This window comes from Phragmites australis, chromosome 10 (genome assembly GCF_958298935.1).
Source record: "Phragmites australis chromosome 10, lpPhrAust1.1, whole genome shotgun sequence".
NCBI classification, from domain to species: domain Eukaryota; kingdom Viridiplantae; phylum Streptophyta; class Magnoliopsida; order Poales; family Poaceae; genus Phragmites; species Phragmites australis.
In genome coordinates, this window is record NC_084930.1 from 30,322,448 (window position 1) to 30,342,541 (window position 20,094).

A 20,094-nucleotide genomic window follows, 5' to 3' on the forward strand; every position below is an offset into this window, starting at 1 on the left:
GATGTGCATATGATGGATGCAACTTGGCAGTCGACAGCGGGTGATCGAAGCTAAGTGAGTGCTTGATGCCGGACGATCAAGGAGGCCTGAGGGAATCAAGGGTGATTCTAGTTATATACGTGGAGGTCAAGCAAAGCATGGAATAGAGGATGAAGATGACGTGTTGACAAAATCAAGCAAAAGAGATGCAGGTGCAAGTGACAAGGTGGCTCGAGGGATCGGGAGTGGGAGAGACTTGTCGGTGGTCAGGATTGTAAGATGGAGTACACGTGTCGGCATCAGAGCGTTTGCTTAAGGTGTAAGCAAGTGGTGAGTCATACTTTGAGAAGCGTATAAATGGTTTCACGGTTAAGCCTCAAAATCGTGGGAGGACTGAAGGAGTATGTGGCACCATGCTGAAGCTTGTGTTGAGGCGAGCCAAGTTGTGAAGACATTCGGTGGTAAATAAGAGTGTACTACAAGATAGGAATATTTTGGTAACAAACAAGAAAAATTAGGGGTCAAATTATAAATAGAGGGGTAGAGCTACGTGAGAGTTTGAACCAGCCACTTGAGCCATTTGTGCCACCCATTTTAGAGCCTAGTGCTAGGGTTTTAGATGAGAGTAAGATGAGTGCTTAGCATATGTAATAGGTGAGAGTTTTTGAGAGAAAAATTCTTGTAATTCGATTAAAATAGAACTGACCTCTTTGAATAATAAACTTTATATTTTTGTATATACTTGAATCTCCGTCCTTCTAGTCTCTCTGTTGGTTCCCTGCAAGTTTTTTTTCGATTGTGTTTTCATTTTCTTTATGACCTGCAGTTTTTCTACCCTTTTAAAGTAATTCTTCTTATTACTAGATGCATAAACATTCATATACGCATATATTTGAGAGGATCTTGAATCCTCTTACATCTAGACCATCAACTTGAAGAGTTGATTCTTTTGGTGATTGTCTTTTTTGCTTTGTTCTTCATTTAAATTTTAAGCTTCTGTATATAAAGACATATGAAATGATTTTGAATAGAGTCTATGTTTTATATTTCATCTGTGGAGTCATATTACCTTATAATTTTTTTCTCGCTTTGTTCTTCTAAAGTTTATGGTTTTGTTTGTGCGTTTTTGAGAAGCATTGGATGAACAAAAAATAGACCATCTATTTCGCAAAAAATTGTAAGACGTCTATTCACCTACTCTAGTCGTCTATCTCAGTCCTACAAGATTTGTGTTGTTTTGGCGTTTTTCGTTTTGCTGGAGAATATGTGTACGACGGTATTGAATGGGGCCTTAAATTTTCCATACTCTCGTGGCAGCGTAGAACTAGTAGTTTTAGAAGAAATATAACTCTATATGAATCTTAATATAAATAAACTATTCGCATACTCTGGTAGAAGTTATAACTATCCCTCCCTCCTATCCATCTTTCCGGTGCTCTCCGGTATAGATTCTTGTCCGCAAGCGCACCTACATGCCCCGGAATGTCAGATTTGCATGGTCAAATATTCTCATCAGTCCACATCATTATTATATTTTTTTGCTGCATCTAGAAAAACTTTATTCCTGGTAATCGCCCTTCTTGTTAGATTCTCCTGACCATTCCTGGTTCCTTGGAGCGATTGGAGCGATGCATGAGCTGCTTCTTTTTTTATATATATATAAAAGGACCCAATTGGATTAAATTATGTTAGAGAGGAGCGAGGTTAATGGCAATACGATGCAGATCATACGTACGACGCTCCAACTAGAACACTGTTCGGCTACATGGATGTCGACGAAAACCTTGGCAAAAACTGATGAACGACAAGTCGCGGCGGAGTTGGGTACGGACGATTTCCCTCGCGAAGTTGCCGCAAGTCGCGGCGGGCCATGCATGCATGCATGCATGCTGGCTCTGGGACTTCTTGTCAGTGACCGCTCGAGAGGGTCCGGTGAAGAAATGGGACGTACATTGCCTGCAGCTGCTGGTTGGTGCTGGTAGCTGGTACTTGATTAAACGAGAGGAGCGTACGTGCTTTGCCTTAGCACCTAGTCGGCTCAGATTTATACAGGTGAAAAGTTGTGGTCAGTGAATAATGTTTTGATCCGTTTTTACTGGCCTTCTTCTCTCAAGGGTCCGGATTTCGCAAGAATTACATGAAACCAAAGATCCATTTAGAACGCAAGATTTTTAAAAAAAAAGAAGAACACAATAATTTCATAGCAAATAATTTAACTTTGGTATGAATCTCGTAAAAGTATATATCTCCCCTTGCCGTACGAAACCTAAAACTATATATGCACGGTTTCGGCATCACGCCTAGAGAAGACAAGAAGCTGAAAAATCAACTTCCCTCGCAGTCATCACTCGTTATTGATAGTGAGTGATAGTTCCCTATCGGACGGTTCTCAATATTTACACAAACAATGGCGGATGTAGAGGGGCCAGTAGAAAGCTCATCCACCTCTCTCCCTCTTTTTCTTCATCTCCCTCATCCATGACAAAAAATTTATTATGATTAGATTAAACGGGCAATGATAGTGTAAGTTATATTCTCCCTCCCAGTCATCCTAATTATTTAGAAATGTATGGAACTATTCTTTAGTTGTGATGATAAATTAAAAATGTCATCAAAATCTAATTCCCTTTTTAAAATTTTAGTATGCTTTTATACCATTTAATTGTTGACTTATTTAGCCATGTTGAAGAAGTTAAAGATGATCTATAGCTTTTATAAGCTAGTTGTTTCAAGTTTTGATATGCTAAAAATCTTAATGCGACTACGGTTGATATGCAAAATCCTCATTAGAATACTTGTGCACCGCCATAAGATCAACGAGAAAGAATTGAAACTTTATTGTCAAACTCCATCGCGCCATACTTTTTGTCTAATAATTGTTATTAGAATGCTGTTATGCATACGACGAAATCGTCCAACTGTGTTACGACCACAGGCAGAGCAAGGCTCTGGTCCCACGAGCGCAGTGCACACGCAGTCGTACAGGAGTCGAACAAATCAGTCAGATGTGAATCAATTTCCTTGTTATTAATATTGACGAGTTGGCTTCGCCTATGTTAGATTCCTGGCTCTGCCCCTGAGTACATGCACATGGCTCCTCCAAAGCAGTAGGAGGGAGAAGATTGTGAAAGAGTTGAGCTTCATCAGACCCAAAGGGTGTGTGACATCTAATGCATGCAGTGGAATGGCATATTAAACAGTAAAGTTGGCTTGGCTCCTATAGCCCGCTGCCGCCTAGTTCGGACCCATCCAATCTTGGACTAATCATCGTCTCCAATCGACGTATGGTGCCGTTCGGCTGGGAAAAGGGCAGCCTGGTGACCCGGCCCGGTGGCACGCGTCCCAGCTCAGGGTGCATGAACAGGCCAATTGGTTGATCGTCTGTCTCTCCCGGCCCTCTGCCTGACAGGCCAGCGGCGAATCATATCTCGCGAGGGGTCGATCGCTTTGATTTCAGCTCTTGCGATCGATCTCTCGAGATCATCGTTTAACCATATGATGCGTCCTGCAAAGTGTAGGTACATGTCTAGAGAATTTAAGGTCGACTTGTGGTTGTTGTTAACATTTATAATATCGATGAGGAAAAGCATCTGGTAGAAATCTAGCGGGCTGTTTGGCAAATACTTCGCAATATTAGTCCTCGAAAAAAATCTGTTATCTTCATTTGAAATTTAGTTTGAAAAATATCAAGTAATTAAACACTTTATAAAAGTCACTTTACCAAACAACATCACCAAAGTACACCACAATGCAATAAAAAGCCATAAGCTCCAACCTAATTAAGTCAAAACTAGTAAAGGTGCTGCACTAGTTAAAATAATAATTACCTGTATGCTCATCTTGCCAGAAATCCAGGCAAATGGGTCTTGTATAATGTTCTTTAGTGATTCAAATTTCGATAGTTGAAAGTTCGATGAATAATTATTATTTTCCGATTTGTCTACTTTATGACTTGCAGTTCATCTAATGTTTACCCTTTGTGGCCATAATAGACATACTGGATAGATTTATTATTGTAACATCCTCTGGTTGTAGTAGACCACATTTCCCCTTAAACCTGTCATTGCAATTTTTTCTTCTGTTAATGGACACGTAGTTCTCGTGTGTGTTTAAGAAAAAAATGAGATCATTTGAAATCATTGTATGTAGTCATCTATTTTCGTACGCACTTCAGACATAGTTTCTCTGCACCCATTATCTGTAGTCTTAGGTTTGCAGCTGATGTTCTTGTACTACACATCTTTCCTCCCATTTTTTTGTCAACTGGTTATCAAGTTCGTCAAGTTCTGGATTCGAAATGGCATATGCAGATTGCAGATACTATGGTCCCTGTATGAATGAACTTAATTCTGGTTCTGGGGCTGTCTTTTTGGTTCATCTCCAGAACCACCAAAATGCAGCATCTTCAACAAAAAAGACCCCTAAACAGTATGCTCAAGAGTAGGAAAGAAAGGTACTACCACCAGCTTCAATCCAGAACTATAGCCGAGTCACTGTCATTGCAAAAAACATGTCAAGCTGTGCCAGCAATGGCACCCAACCCAACCACCTCACCACAGCTTCTCCACACTTTTAAGTATCCCAACAGCTGAAACACACAGCAGAATGTATATGCTCACATACACACCAATTTTTTTTTATGAAATTCGGGCGTTACAAACAAGTAGTAACTATACATTATTTTATTATTAACTGTGGACAAGCTCATGGTCCCAGCAGAAAGCATTAGGTGTCTGAATTGCAGAGAGAGACAGACCACACACTGAGGAAGAGTATCTTACCAGTTAGACCAAGTTGACAATACATGCAAAAATAATACTATAAACCCATCCGAATTCAACAAGCGAGAGAAGAAAAAGAATAGAAAAGCAATCAAAATGTTTGGGAAGGTGAAAAACAATCAAAATTCGACAGTGAGACGCATGCGATGGCCTTGTCAATCTCCAAATTTCGCATCTCTGGTTTTCAGTAGAAGCTCTGTGAATACGTACGTGTGGTGATGTAAGTGTATGCGTGCGTCAATATGTTGTAATAGGTTTAAAAAAAAGAGTACTCGATCAGGGGATACATGTCGTCGCAAGCCTGATCCGGACAGGCTGCACGAGGATAGTGGCCATTAGATGAGGGATAGAGAGCTTCGCATTTGGAGCTCCCCCAGCAGGGTTGTTGCGCGATGATGAGCTAGGAATAACTCCCCCCCCCCTCTCTCACAAATTAAATGTGCAATTGATCCCAGTAAATGGAGGGGGGGGGGGGGCATTCATGCCATCCGATCCACAGAAGGGCTTCAATGCTGCTAGCAATTCAAGCCATCCACCAGATTCCCTGCAGGTTTCAGTGATGAGACGAGATGAGATGAAAAGAGAGAAGCCATGCGTTCTGATTCCACTGTTCTTGTGTGAGCGGCGAAATGAGTGATGATGGATTGATGGCGTACTGATCGCACGGCCCTGCAAATCATTGTGGAGCCAATGCAATGTGATCGATGTGATGAGATAGTTGTTTGAATCACATAGACAGGTTTAAATCTTTGCACGGCCATACGTGTTTGTGCAAATCAGTGAGGTGATCACTGGATGACTAGGGGTTAATGCATGGCTGCGTGCTAGCTAGGGTACGGACGAGCAGCGATCTCTCACTGGTCACTAACGCAGACATGCCGTACAACATAAGGAAATTAAATCAATCCAACATAATGAATTGAAGGAGAAATTAAGAAACGTAGGAGTATATGATTTGTTCAATGATATGGCGCCTTCATGATTGAAAGCTATATATCATATATGTTTTTTAAAAGATCCAATAATAATGATAGTAACATTGCTCTTTTTACCATCATCAATACAATGATGGCATCCGTTTCATGGTTCTTGTGATATGATTTATGTATGTAAATTATAATTGTTGACCAGGCCAGGAGTACTAGATTATTGTTTGGTCCAATCTTTCATATAACCTGCAGTGACAAGCACTTCATTGATTCGAGCTGTTGCTGTCTTGAGCCTTAGTTGGGTAGTGTTGATGATTGATCCTCTTTTATTTTGTGAAACAATAGTTAGTTAGGTGCTGATGACGACGATGACAATCAAGAGCTGGACTAATCACCAGCAGCAGTGACAATGACCTCGCTTTTAAAGCCTCGAGCTTATCAACGTCAATGAAGCTAGATTATGCAATCTTAAAGGCACCACGCTTATGGTAAAATTGACCATCGGGTTTTTTGCCTTTTATGCCATGATTTTTTACTTGTGTTAAGCATGGTTGTTGTTGTTGTTAAAGATATATCTTGTAGTTATTTGCTTGCTTGTAAAGCTAAACCTTGTGTAAATGTTATCTCTGACTGATATTGTCGGTTGGCTTGTACTGTTGCCATCCGGTAGCAAACGGTGAGTGCATCAACTGAGACGAACCCCTATATTGTGAAAATTTCTATTGTGTAACGGTTACACAAATCAATTTATGTAACAAAAAACTAAAACCTCATGTTAGGAGTTTTAAAAAATTTCAACAAAAACATGATAGTGTAGAGTATGCTATTATCTATCATCTCATAAAATTTGAGCTCAAACAACAACTTGTACAGTACAACCGCTCTCCCTCTCTCTCTCTCTCGCACAACCTCTGCTTAAATTTTACATAGTATTAGAGGCATCAGAGCCATCTGCTCTGACAAATTTTGTGAGAATTAAACCATCTCTTGTGACATTTTCGTAAATTCCCTTCGTTCTAAACGGGTCATTAAAATCAGGACTAAGTGATCTCTTTTTTAGAGGAACATGCCAAAATTATCTTTTCTTTAGATGAATGCCCAAATTATCTAATAGGTTATGCATCATTCTCCCACGAGTTATACTTTTAAACGGCATAAAGTCGTCAGGCTAGTCTATGTTCTGGGACATTTGGGCTTTGTCTGGGTTAAGCTAGCCCAAAAGCAGCCCAACTTGCTTTTATGTGTTATAACCTAAGATGCGGAACCATATTTTTTTAGATAAAGGGAGTTTAGTTCATCAAGCAAACAAAAATATCCCACCATCTACATCCTTAGATGTACGTGACCAATACTTATTATAATAAAGTAACCGAAGGCTTTAAAACCACAAAACAAAATGCAAATTCTTCTCTCAACAAGAAAAGGAGATAAGATCAAATACAAATTCTTCTGCTAAATCTCCATACATATTTGGTGAAGATGTCCATCAGGGTAGTCTTTAGTAGATGGCATAAAGTGTGCATTGTGCTCCGCTCATACTCCTTCTGTAGCAATGCCCAAAACCAGATCCAATGTATAGTCTTGAAAACAACCTGCATAGAAAAATAAATTTGTGCCTTGACAAAAAACACATCATTTCGGCTTAGCCAAAGTGCCCAACATAAAGCACTTGCCCCTACCAAACCTGTTTATTTATTTATTTTGCATCCATCCCATTTAACCATGAACCAAATATGTTGGATATGTACACTACTAGGTGGGTTCAAACCAAATGTTATTTGAACAACTCTCCAAATAAGTTTAGCAAAGTTGTAGTTGAAGGCTAAATGTTGGATAGTTTCATTACTATTACAAAACAATATTTTTTACTTCCTTGCCAGTTCCTCATTACTAAATTATTTGTTGTCAAAATAACTCCTCTATGCAAGTACCATAAAAAGATTTTGACTTTAAGGGGTAGTTTAAGTTTCCACATATAGTTATTAGTCTGTATGATGGTTGAGTCTAACAAAGCCTTATACATAGAATAAACAGAAAATTATCCATTCTTGTGTAATGACCATTTGAAGCTATCAGTTTGCTCCCTACCTGAATCATTGCAACTTTAGCCACAATATTTTTCCAAGCCTCTAACTTGTTCCCCACAAATAGCTCTGCGAAAATAGACATTCAGTGGGTCCAAACTAGTAACTTATGCTACCGTTGCTTGTTTCCTATGCACTATATTATATAGATTGGGGTATTGCTCCTTCAATGTGCATGAGCCAATACATTTGTCCTCCCAAAACCTAATCTATTTGTCATTTCGCAGTTTAAATTCTCCCAAGCCGAGGAAAGCAAACTTTACATTCATCAAACCTGACCATAAATGAGAGTCAACCATTTTTTTTTTCACCTAGCAATTGTCTTATAAACAAGTTATTTATTCCTAAGTAATTTTTGCCACACTCCATCCTCATTAATCAATTTGAATAGCTATTTACTCAGTAGGCAATTATTTTGGATATAGTGATCCTGTTTTCCCAAACCCTCCTAATCCTTAGGTCTACATAAGATGTTCCATTTAGCGAATCTATATTCCTTCTTATGCTCATCATCTTTCTAGAAAAATATGGATATGTAATAATCCAATTTTTTTTAGTACCCCTAGGAATATCAAAAAAAGATAGCATAGAAGGGCTACTTAAACCCATATTTATAAGGACTAGCCTCCATCCATAAGATATGTGCTTACCCTTCTAGCTACTCAATTTATTTTCAAATATATCATTAATCAATTTTCAATCCTTATTACTTATTTTCCTGTAATGCATAGGAATACCTAAATAACTGAAGAGCTAATCCCCCATCTCGCAGCCAAACAACTGAGAGTATTGTTCTTCAAAATCTCTTGCATCCCCATAACAGAATAACTCACTTTTATGAAAGATAATTTTGAGACTAGAACATTATTCAAATGCACATAGCAAGCGCTTCATATTTTTGGCTTGCTCAAAATTATATTCTAGAAATATGACTATGTCATATGCATATTGAAGAATCGAAAGACCATCTTCTACTAATTGAGGAACCAACCTAGATATTTGTCCATCTTCCTTTGCTCTTGAAATAAGAATTGCGAGCATGTCTACCGCAATATTAAACAATATTAGTCTAAAAAAGTGGCCAACATCGTCATTAACTTTTACACCTACACTCCCCCTGTTACAAATTGTTCAATCCAATTACACATTGTTCTAAAAAACCTTTCATCTGTAATGTTTGTTGAGGAAAATCCTATTTCACCTTGTCATAGGCTTTCTCAAAGTCTATTTTTAAGGTAACCCCGTTTAATTTCTTTTTATGTAACTCATGTATTGTCTTATGTAAAATGACCACTCCCTCCATGACATTTCTTCATGGCATGAACGCTGTTGGTGTAGGTCTAATCACTTTCTGTGCAACTCTAACAATTCTATTCAAGGCTAATTTTGTGAATATTTTAAAACTCACATTAAGTAAGCAAATAGGTCTATATTGTTGAATTTATATAGCATCATATTTTTTTTTAGCAATGTAACAATCCTAAAATTCAGGCTATAGAGAGACAAATTACCTCTATAGAAATCATAAAACAGAACCATAAATATTGTTTAATAATTTCCTAGAAAACCTGATAAAACTTAGTAAGGAAAGCATCAGGACCTGGTGCTTTATTATGTTCCATCTAGAATATTGCTTCGTTCACTTCTTTCTCAGTGAATATCTCTGTTAGCATATCATTCTCAGCATTGGTCACTTGTAGAATATCCTCCCGTTTGGTCTCAACCACGAAAAAAATTGATTACCTTCCATAGGACCAAACATATTTCTGTAGTACTGAGATTTGAGGGCTCCCTCCCCTCTAATCACTGAAGTACCACGCTCTAACTAAAACAATTCATGTTTTTCTGTATTTTCCATTTGCTACCTTATGAAAGTATTTAGTGTTGACGTCTCCTTCCAATAAATCAGTAGTTTTTCCTCATTGATACCATTTAATTTCCTTTTCTATTAACATTTGTACCAACCTCTCCTTAAGGCGGTGTTTAAGATGTAGTTCATGAGGTTACAACTCTATAGATTCCAGCTTCTTATCTAATTCTCCAATCTTTTGTAATAGATGCGGAACAATATACCTACCAGAAATAAATCTTCGGTATGAGCACAAATCAAAACTGGTTGCAGAAAAAATCGAGCAATTAACTGATTGCAAATTTCATTATAGCACTAGAGTTGGCAGATAACTATATTAGCATGAACATATCATTCTGCTGACTCAGTAGCTTATACATCTGAGATTCCTAATTCGATCCAGCTTTAAGTACTGGTAGGGTTGTGAACGGCAAAGAGGACACAACAACATTCTAAGCCACATGCAAAGCTTGGACGTTACGGATGACCCAACGCTGGCTCGAGCCCACACGACCGCTCGCACTCATGGTTGGGGGATTGGCGCCGACTGTGTGAAAACTTGGGGTGTCGTAGCCCAACCACTGGTTGCCTGGGCCACACCCGACCCGGGATGGGATGTGCTCGCGCGCAGTCCTGGCCCAAGGCGCACCAACCATCGTTCTTTTGCGTGCTAGCTCCATTGCTCATGCCGGTCCATCCGCGCGGTGATGCGAAGCGACCAAAAAGGCTCGCGCATTGGCCGGTGTGCACGCTTGCCAACGCCTCAACTGTCCACTAGTGGCTTGTGGCCCACAGCCGCAACCCACTTGGTGTGAGGCTTGAGGCTCGCGACGCCTGTCGGTGCTGGTAGAATATATATATATATATATATATATATATATATATATATGTGTGTGTGTGTGTGTGTGTGTGTGTGTGTGTGTGTGTGTGTGTGTGTGTGTGTGTGTGTGTGTGTGTGTGTGTGTGTGTACATATATATATATACATATATGTATATATACATATATGTATATATACATATATGTATATATATATGTATATATATATGTTTGGTAGCCTGTAGTAATCATGGCATGTCTAGGATGTAGCCTAGGCTAGCTCTAGTTCAGTTGCCCCTAACAAATTTGGAGCTGTTTGGTTGCCTGTATTTGCTAAGCCAGATTTGTATGAGATGTTGTTTGGTTGATTGGATGGGTATGCTTGTATGTAAGAGATGTTGTTTGGTTGGATGCATGAACTTTGGGTTCAGTTACCTCTCTAGTTGGATGGTAAGATTACCCCTAGCACTCATGTATGTAGAAATATTGTCTAAGTCCAAGATACTCTAAATTGTAATAAAAATCACATGTAATTTGATCAATCAAATTTGCAAGACATCCAACCGGAAGTACATCACATGTTTGTAATAAAAATTGCGTAAGTCCAATATATTGACTAAGTCCAAAATTTGATCAAACAAATCAGTAGGACATCAAACAAATTTGATCAAATATTGTGTAAGTCCAAAATACTCATGTATGTATAAAAAATTGTTTCAACTAGAATATTGTTGATCAAACAGCATTGGCAATCACTGAAATGGCTAACACTTGTACTTGAGAGTCCTAATTCACTTCGGCACATTTCCATTTGGATAATCAACCCATTAACTACTGCCTTACAAAAAATTGATCATCTGCTCATAACACTTTCAGATACAACAACATAATTCAAAAATGCAAATTTGGAAGATCAATGCTAGCCCAGACTCATCATACTCGTCCTTCGATATCCACATCTGGAAGATCAATGCCTCTCAGGTGGAAATTTTTATAAGAAATCCATTGGAAAACAAGAAAAGATATACCACTTCTACCACAGATCCCAACGGTTCTAGGTGTGAAGCAGCACCCTTGATTGATGATACGGCTCCAGTGTCCACACCTGAAAAAAAAAGAAGTGAAAGAAGAGATCAAGTTCGCTTTGTATGTACCTAAAAAAAATAGTACTGATAGCAAAATCATCATCAGTACTGACAAATTGATTCAAGTCACACGGATCTAAACTTTTCACAACAAACTAGCATTCATGCGTCAGATAACTGTATTCAAACAGCATAAGAATTGCATCTCCAAAAAAAAAAAAAAATACCGCAAACCCTAATTATGCACCCACCAGTGCATACATGCCTTGCATGTACGCATGAATCTGAAGTGCATACAAGCATGGCATGTATGCATGTGTTCACCTATAAGTCCAATGTATAGTTGTTTTGACTGAGTTATACAAGCTTTAAAAAAAATTAAATTAGGTTCCAGCAAGGCTAGTACCACCACACTCTAACTGTATGGGATGTTAGGATCTTAGGAAGTGTTCAAAAAATAGTCCGGTGGGAGCCAAAGAAAAGGGGCATTATGCAGGGCATCACTGGTTCCAGTTCTTGGCTAGGTAGCTCTTCATCCAGAGCTTACGCTCCTCAGCAAAGAACTGGACATAGTTCAACCCCAGGGCCTTGTTTTTGGTCAGGAAACCCAACCCAAACATGAGTTGCTCCCTACTAAAGCTTGGGGTGTTCATGACTGCCTAATATAGCCCAGGATTTGCCTCAGAGTGCATAGTGGAGCTCACAACAACAGCAAAGTCCCTGATGGCTTCAGTGAGACTAGACATGAGAGCCACCTCCTCTTTGATAGTTCCCCTCTTCCTCTTTCAAGTACAGAGCAATCAACCTTCTCCTTACTCTCCCCAGACTCCCCAGTCCTCCCCTCCTCACCATGGTCAGCTGCAGAGTCAGTGGCATCAATGAGGTCAACTGGGTTGCCTAAGGGCTCATTGGATCCCATTGCAAATATGCCTACAGCAATCCCACTACCAAAGATAATCTGCATTTGTAGGTAGTTATCTAATGGCACATTGAGGTAGTCAGCATCTTTGGGGTGGTCCTATAGGGAAGAGTGCATAGGTAAAGATGACATGACATATTAGTGGAAACTAATAGATGTGAGTTAAGCATGAACATAACCTTAGTATGGAAACTAATAGATGTGAGTTAAGCATGAACATAACCTTAGTATGGCCTTTATAGTGCTCAGGATCCAGAACTATCATGTAGTTCTCCTCATCCCAAAGAGCCCTACTAAGCTCCTTAAGGTTGCAGATTTTGACCCACCTAGCCCTCCACTTCCTCAGGTGGTTGTACACCTGAGTACCAGTCACCTCCAACCCACTGAATTCACACACCATCTTGGCTATTGAGTTGGTGAACCTCCTTAAATCCCTTATCAGTCCTGACCCCTTGACCCACCAACTCAACAAACCTCCTTAGAGCGAAGCTAGACATTGCTGTAGTCCAATTCAACCTATTGCCCCTAGTATTACCCCTGCATTCCCACCCTCAGTAGCACCCAAATCTGTCATCACCTAATTGGTTTGAACACAGCAAAATCAATAGTACAACAAATAATATGAATCAATTAAATGTAGATGGAAAATAACCCACAAAATGTGAGTAAGGTAGTATCATTGAGGGTCATCATTGCAAGAGCCCATTGGTCTCAGGAAGGTAGTATATGTTCCTCATACATATTATAAGTAGCACAAATTTCAATCACCAAATAAAGTTGGGCATTATTACAGACCATGAGAGTTACAGAAATTAAACTCTTGAGTTGCCCTTGTTCTGCCACATTTGTTGGGGCCATAGGTCTCTCTTGGCAGACCAGTTATTATTGTCCATGACTACGTCGTTTGTGGCAGCTTCATTGGACACATTTAGATTCCATGTTTCCTCAGGTGGGACATGTTCATCTGGCCCATGTCTAAGGATCCAGTTGTGAAGAATGCAACATGGCTAGCACAAGCTTCACTTAAGTCCTGTATGGGTGGAATGGCTTGTTATAGAGAATTTTGAACCTATTCTTCAAAGCCCCAAAAGCCCTCTCTACTATCACCCTAAGTGATGAATGCCTCAAATTGAAGAGCTCCCTTGGATTCTAATGGTGATTCCCTCCACCATATTCCCTCAGATGGTACCTTGTACTTCTGTATGGAGGAAGGAAGCCAGGCCTGACAGCATAGCTAGCATCTACTAGGTAAAATTTACATAATAATGGCAAATGAATGTATGAGAGAATAATTATGTATGGTCTGTTATTTACTAAATATGTTTTTGTACCTGTAGGCACTCTCAACCCATTTGGCCTCTGGAGGGCATTAGCCAGGATGAGAGCATCATGGGCTGATCCTTCCCACCCTGTCAGGACATATGTAAATCTAAGATCAAAGTCAATTGCTGCTAGGACATTTTGAGTGGTGGTATGCTTCCTTCCCAAGAATGCTGCTTTGTGCTTTTTCAGGGACCCTAGCTAGTACATGAGTACCATCAATGGCACCTACACAGTCCTACAATCATGTACATAAGGAGATGGATTATAGGAGGTCAACGAGGAATGGCTTTTGAACATATTGGGGTCAAACTAGTTGGTATCTTGAAGTATGGATTCCACCTGCGACTTTGTTGAATTTTGGTTGGGACAATAGTGGAAGGGGGGGGGGACTATCATCTCATCTCTCAATTCACCAACGACATATAGTACTTGTGAGAAATACCTACTGATGGTTTCAGTTGATCTTCTAAAGGTCAGCTTGATGCACCTGAACCTTTAGTTGTGGCCAACAACATGCAGGAACATTGCCACTTGCTCCTATACTAAACTATGGATGCTATCTCTCAGAAGACCTCTACTACAGAAAAGGTCACAAAGCTGCATGAATGGAGCTCTCTTCATCCTAAGGAGCTCTACACATTGCAAATCATTGGATTCGTAGATGAACCTAAGGTTGGTCTGCCTGTCAATGTCCCTCTGAAGCATGGGTCCATAGGTAACACCATGTGTCAATACCCACACTGCAACGGCTACCACTAGAGCTCCACCCCTCACCACCAGACACCTTCGCCTAGTCCCAAAATCCATGGCTATACAGTGAAAGAAGCATGTTCATTAGGACAACGAAATGGTGATTTAACTATGCTACTTAAAGTTTTTTAGGGTTTCAACAGCATTCCCACAACTGCAAGTTGTGCCTCCTAGTGGGACGGAACATCATCGACCATGAGCTTAAGCTCAGAGTTTTGAGTAAGAAAACTTTCAGGGTTTCAATAGCGTTCCCATGACTGCAACTTGTGCCTCCCAGTGGGACAAAACATCATCAAGCATTTCCTCAAGCTCAGAGTTTTGAGTACAAAAACAAAAGAAATCACCACAAATCTAAAATCAATGCCATGGTTCACCATGAGGATGTACTGATCTACCAACATTCTTCAAAATCTAACAAAGAGAAATCAGATAAACATGTAAGAGAGCACCAGATGTTGGGAAAATGGGGATGAAGCACATGAAATTGACTAGATCAAGGCCACCAAGTCCCCTTCCGAGCATAGGCCTTACCGGATCGAAGGGCACCACCCATAGGTCGGCGCTGAGGAACGACACACACCTCTCTGAGGGAGAGGGAAAGAGACTGTGGAGGGAGAGTGGCACAGGCATGAGAGTGGCCAAAGCGGTGACCTAACGCTCCCTGCCCTTTATTCGGTGCACGAGCGGGGACGAGGAGGTTGAGCGTGTTGCACAACAAGGATAGGCCAGCGGGCAACAAAGATTTTTCACATTCCCCCGGAGCCTGACCCGGAAATGGTTTTTGCATTACCTGGGCCTGGCTTATGGGCCTCTGCAAGGAACCAAACACCACCAAAGTGTACCCAGAGAGCCTGGCTAAGGGCTGCACACCCTATATTTATATATACATATACATACACACACACACACATAATATTTGCAAGACTACACGCCCATGTCAAGAAATGATAGGAATAGGCTATCGTTGGAGACTTTGTGGGCCCAACAGTGTGCATTAAAAATTGGAGGAAGCAACGTGTCACCCGTTCATTGGGCGACAAAAAGTTCTCTTCCTCTGAACGGGTGACACCTTTGTGCCACCCGATGAATAGGCGACATCTTTGTCTCATCTGTTCACTGGGCGATGCGTTGCTTTGGTCGAGTTAATTTAATTTGCAAAATAGACATTTTTTTGTTGTTGTCGAATCGTTTAGTGCCATTAGATGTTTGTGCCAATAGACACGATGATTTTAATAAGATCTTCGACATACATGGACGTTGGTATGTATGGTACATAATCATTATAACCTAAACCAGTACCACATCTAAACCTAACATGTCTTAGAGAATATAAACAACAGGATTATAACATCTGGTCTACTGAGTGCAACGTGGATACTTTCCCTCCTCGTAGCTTGCAGTCCTACCTGACACACTCGATGTGCCCTCTTGTGCTTCCTCTCCCTCTCGCCTCATGTGCCTCCACCATTATGCGGTTACGCTCCTCCCTCATTTTCTGTTGCTCTTCCTGAATGCGCTTACGTATAGCCTCCCTCCTCTCGTCAGCTTTCATCTCATAGAAGCGCCTCCAAGCGGCGCGGTGCTTAGTGTGAAGGAGTAATACATCCGCTTGTGACTAGTCAATATCCAGCCACTGTAAGAAGTCACATAGTGGTGGCAGAGACTACAACAGAGACAAAAATATTAAGTGGTAGTTCTTAGTTGTATTTAGAGTAGTTTGGCCAGAATGATTACCTGACGATGGGAGACAACATTGGTAGCTCCTTGCGGTGGATCATACTCATAGTTGCAGCACATGAAGAACCTCCTTCCGTAGGTATAGGAGAACTCGGAGGACTTCATCACCCTACAAATATCTCCACACCAGCACATGGGACTTCGACCCCACCAGGCGATGTATTCGGTATGTATTTCTTGGAGAATGGATCGAACACTATTTTCGTCTGAGTTTTGGAGGTTGAGGCTATTGGTGTGGTTCTACATGTGGGTATGAGATAATCTATTTATAAAATGGATTCGTCCTAGCTCATGGACTAAGTCCACGGAAATTGACCCTGGAAAGTAGTTGATTATGCAGGAAGGTGTGGTCATATCAATTGAAATGCTATTTCTGAAAATGCTACTTCTGAAAAGCCTACATCTGAAAAGACTACTTCTGAAAAGCTTACATCTGAAAAGCTTATATCTGAAAAGGCTACATCTAGAAAGGCTACTTCTAAAAATCCTACATCTAAAAAGCATAACTCTGAAAAGGCTACTTCTGAAAAAGCCTATATCCGAGAAGGCTACGTCTTAAATAGCTAGTGCTGAAAAGGCTACTTCTGAAAAGTATACGTTTGAAAAGACTATGTCTGAAAAGACTAGGTCTGAAAAGGGAAGTGATGAGAATGCTAATTCTAAAAAGGTTAGGTCTGAAAATGGAGTACATGTTTAGTAATGTGAACAGTTGTAGTAAAAGTCATCAATTTTATTATAAGAGTTAGATGTGTACGGGTAACACAAAGTTGATGGTAATATTATATTAATGCGGATAAAAAAAAAATCTTCTACTGGGTGGATCGGGGATGTCTCCCCCTTCGTTGGCGTGCCACTTCGAGCTTAGCCTATTGTTACCAGCGTAGTATTGCTTCACGCCTTTATAGGTGTTCCTCGTGCCTTTGAAGTTCGGTCTCCTGCCTCCTTAGAATGTCCTGTCAGAAATAATTTTTCTCCTCACGCCTCTGAAGTTCCTTGGGCTGTCACTTTTGTTCTTGTTCTCGACGTTGACGTTCTTATTGCCGCTCGTGCTCTGCCTTCTTCTCAGCTGTGCTTCCTCCATCCTAATCTTGTACTCACGTTTTGTTTCAGTCTCTCTGATGTAGCCCCCACAATATGCCCCCCCACAGTATAGAGGCCTAACAAGGTCGATCTGTTCCTTGAAACGACAAGGCTTAGGATAACAAACCCAGAGTTAGAAGTGATGTACTAAAGTTATAATTAGGAGGTGTGGACGAAGGTAAAGAGAGAGACACACCGTGAAATTATCGTCAAGCTCCAGACACATAAAAAACCACCTACAAAAAGTCTAGACCTCGAAGGACGTCGACATTCGAGCTCGATCACCACACCTGCACAATGGATGCTCATGCCATTGTGGCAATCCCATAGGGTGGTTCCTCCAGGAATCAATGACGATCTATTTCAAGCCGGCAAGAAAATACGATTATTATCATGCTCTGAAAAGGCTATGTCTAAAAATGGAGTACATGTTTTATTATCACGATTGCATGTGTGCGGGTAACACAAATATTATGTCATGATAAAAGGATGTATGCTGCTTTAATGCATCTATAAAAGGCTCATGTCTCTAGAAACTAAAGCAACATCGACCAATGGAGGGTATAGGCGGGAGGGGGCGAGGAAGAAGGAGGGCTGGCAGGCTAGCGGTGAGATGGGAGGGTTCATTTGGTCCAACTGAGTATAGGGAGCCTCTGTAAAACTTGCCTTTGCAGAATAGGAGTGATTTTTGTCCTCCAAGTCACCTAAGGATTTACGAACACATGAATGAGCCATGGCCCAACTGCTCCCATGGCTACGATTGCATCATTCAAATGTATGATGAGACCTTTCATAGGGGGTGTAGATTCTTCTGATGTCCTCTTGGTTGGGTAAGAACTATATCACCATGACCGTCCGTGTCATATTGACCTTCACATTTCTGCAGGCCTCTGACGACGACCACGACAACTAACAATACACGAGATGGGTCGATCATCCTGTTCTACAGCATATCCAAGATTATGTGCACCACCTGTGAGACTAAATATTCGACTTGCAGAGGGAGGTTGATAATATGCCAAGTCTGCATGTAATACACCTGGAAGACACTTCTGTATGCATCGATTCATGGTGCACTTGCACGTGCCACAATAGGGATGGTCCTCCTCCACTCATGCTCCTGCTCCTCCTCCATCGACACAATACAGTGCTGGAGATTATTGGGACTCATGTGCCTCCTCATAGTTTACTCTAAGTTAGTATGACTAGAAGCACTATTAGGATGGTGTTGTAATTTGTGTATCGTCCCATCATTGTTCGGACTTTTTACATTCCCTAAGGCATGTTAGGTGAAACTCTGATATACCACTAGGGGTATCGTATATGCCGTTATACGTTCAGTTGATGTGTTTATTATTATTGTTATGGAATGATCATGGTACGAGTGTATGGTCCGAATAGAATCACAAAACAAAATACGGTACATTAAAGATATTATAACAATAACAATAACATAGTAATATGAAGAAAGTAGCATTACACTAGCACTACCATAGTACCATAACACCAATAATAACATAAAACTATGAAACTAACAATAACCTAGTAGCCTATAGGTTACGTCCTCTCTTGGGGATGACCCCTCTGGTCGCATCGGGACCCTACGCCTCTGGGCTCACACTTGATCAGCTGAGTACGTCAGTGGGTCTGGGGGCATGATCGTCCGCGTAGGCCGTGCAACGAGTGGTGGAGTGGCGTAGTTGTCTTAGAAGGGTTGTGTCCCCGTCAGTGGCGTGCTAGGAAGCTACGACGCACTGAGCTATTCACTGTCTCCAAAGATGTACGAGTACCCAGGGACCTAAGTACCCTTCCTGGTGAGCAACTTCATGTAGTTACCATACGCCTCTACATCCTGTAGATTGTCGATCTCCGCACATGAAATAACGAAGATAACATGTTATCGCTGATAAAGTGTTATTTGGGTAACAACTGATTATGCATGAAGGTAGTATTGTACTCGAGCCGAGGACGCGAGAAGTCGAAGGACTCGGGTCTACACTGGAAGACTGCGTGGACCCGTGCCGGCGTAGAAGTGGTCACCGGGATTGGTGAATGTTGGCCTGGACATTGTGACACCATAGCGGGGTCACCGGTGTCGGGGAAAGAATGCCTAGACTAGGCACAACTGTAGTGCAGGTCAGTGGCCCCGGAGAAGGACTGCCTCACCGAGGGCCACCGTAGTAGTGTTGAGATGTTTGGGTGGAAGACGGCCTCAACGGCTCATCGGCGAAGGTCGTACGTATCGGTGGGTGTGGTGGGTCGATGAACATCGCAGACGAGCATGTCGGTAGAGGAGTGGACACTCGTGCTCCCGTCTCAACATCCGAGGATGACTTATAGCTGAGCGCGTTGAACACCTTGCTCACATGCTGGATAATCTGGCCTAACGCCGCACTCACCTCGTCCTTGGGGACCTCAAGGACATTGCCAATCTGGAGCTTAGTGGCCTGTGCCTCGACGTCAATCTAGTGTAGAATGTCCCTCCGCAAATAAAAGTTTCATTTCATTACTCAATTTTTTTTGAAGAAACAAGTGTAGTAAATGAGGAGTCACGTAGTATTATACGTATCTCAAGCAAACATGCTTGGTCCATGTGCATCGGATATGTGTCACCAACATCGAACATACGTCATGGAAGCTCGGTCTATGTGTATGTGACCCAGGTGCACGTCCTAGCCACGAACCAAGACAAGTACTCTGTGTACGCCTTCTAAGAGTTTGGCTGATCCTCGTTGACGATGTTCTCAACACCCGCGTCTA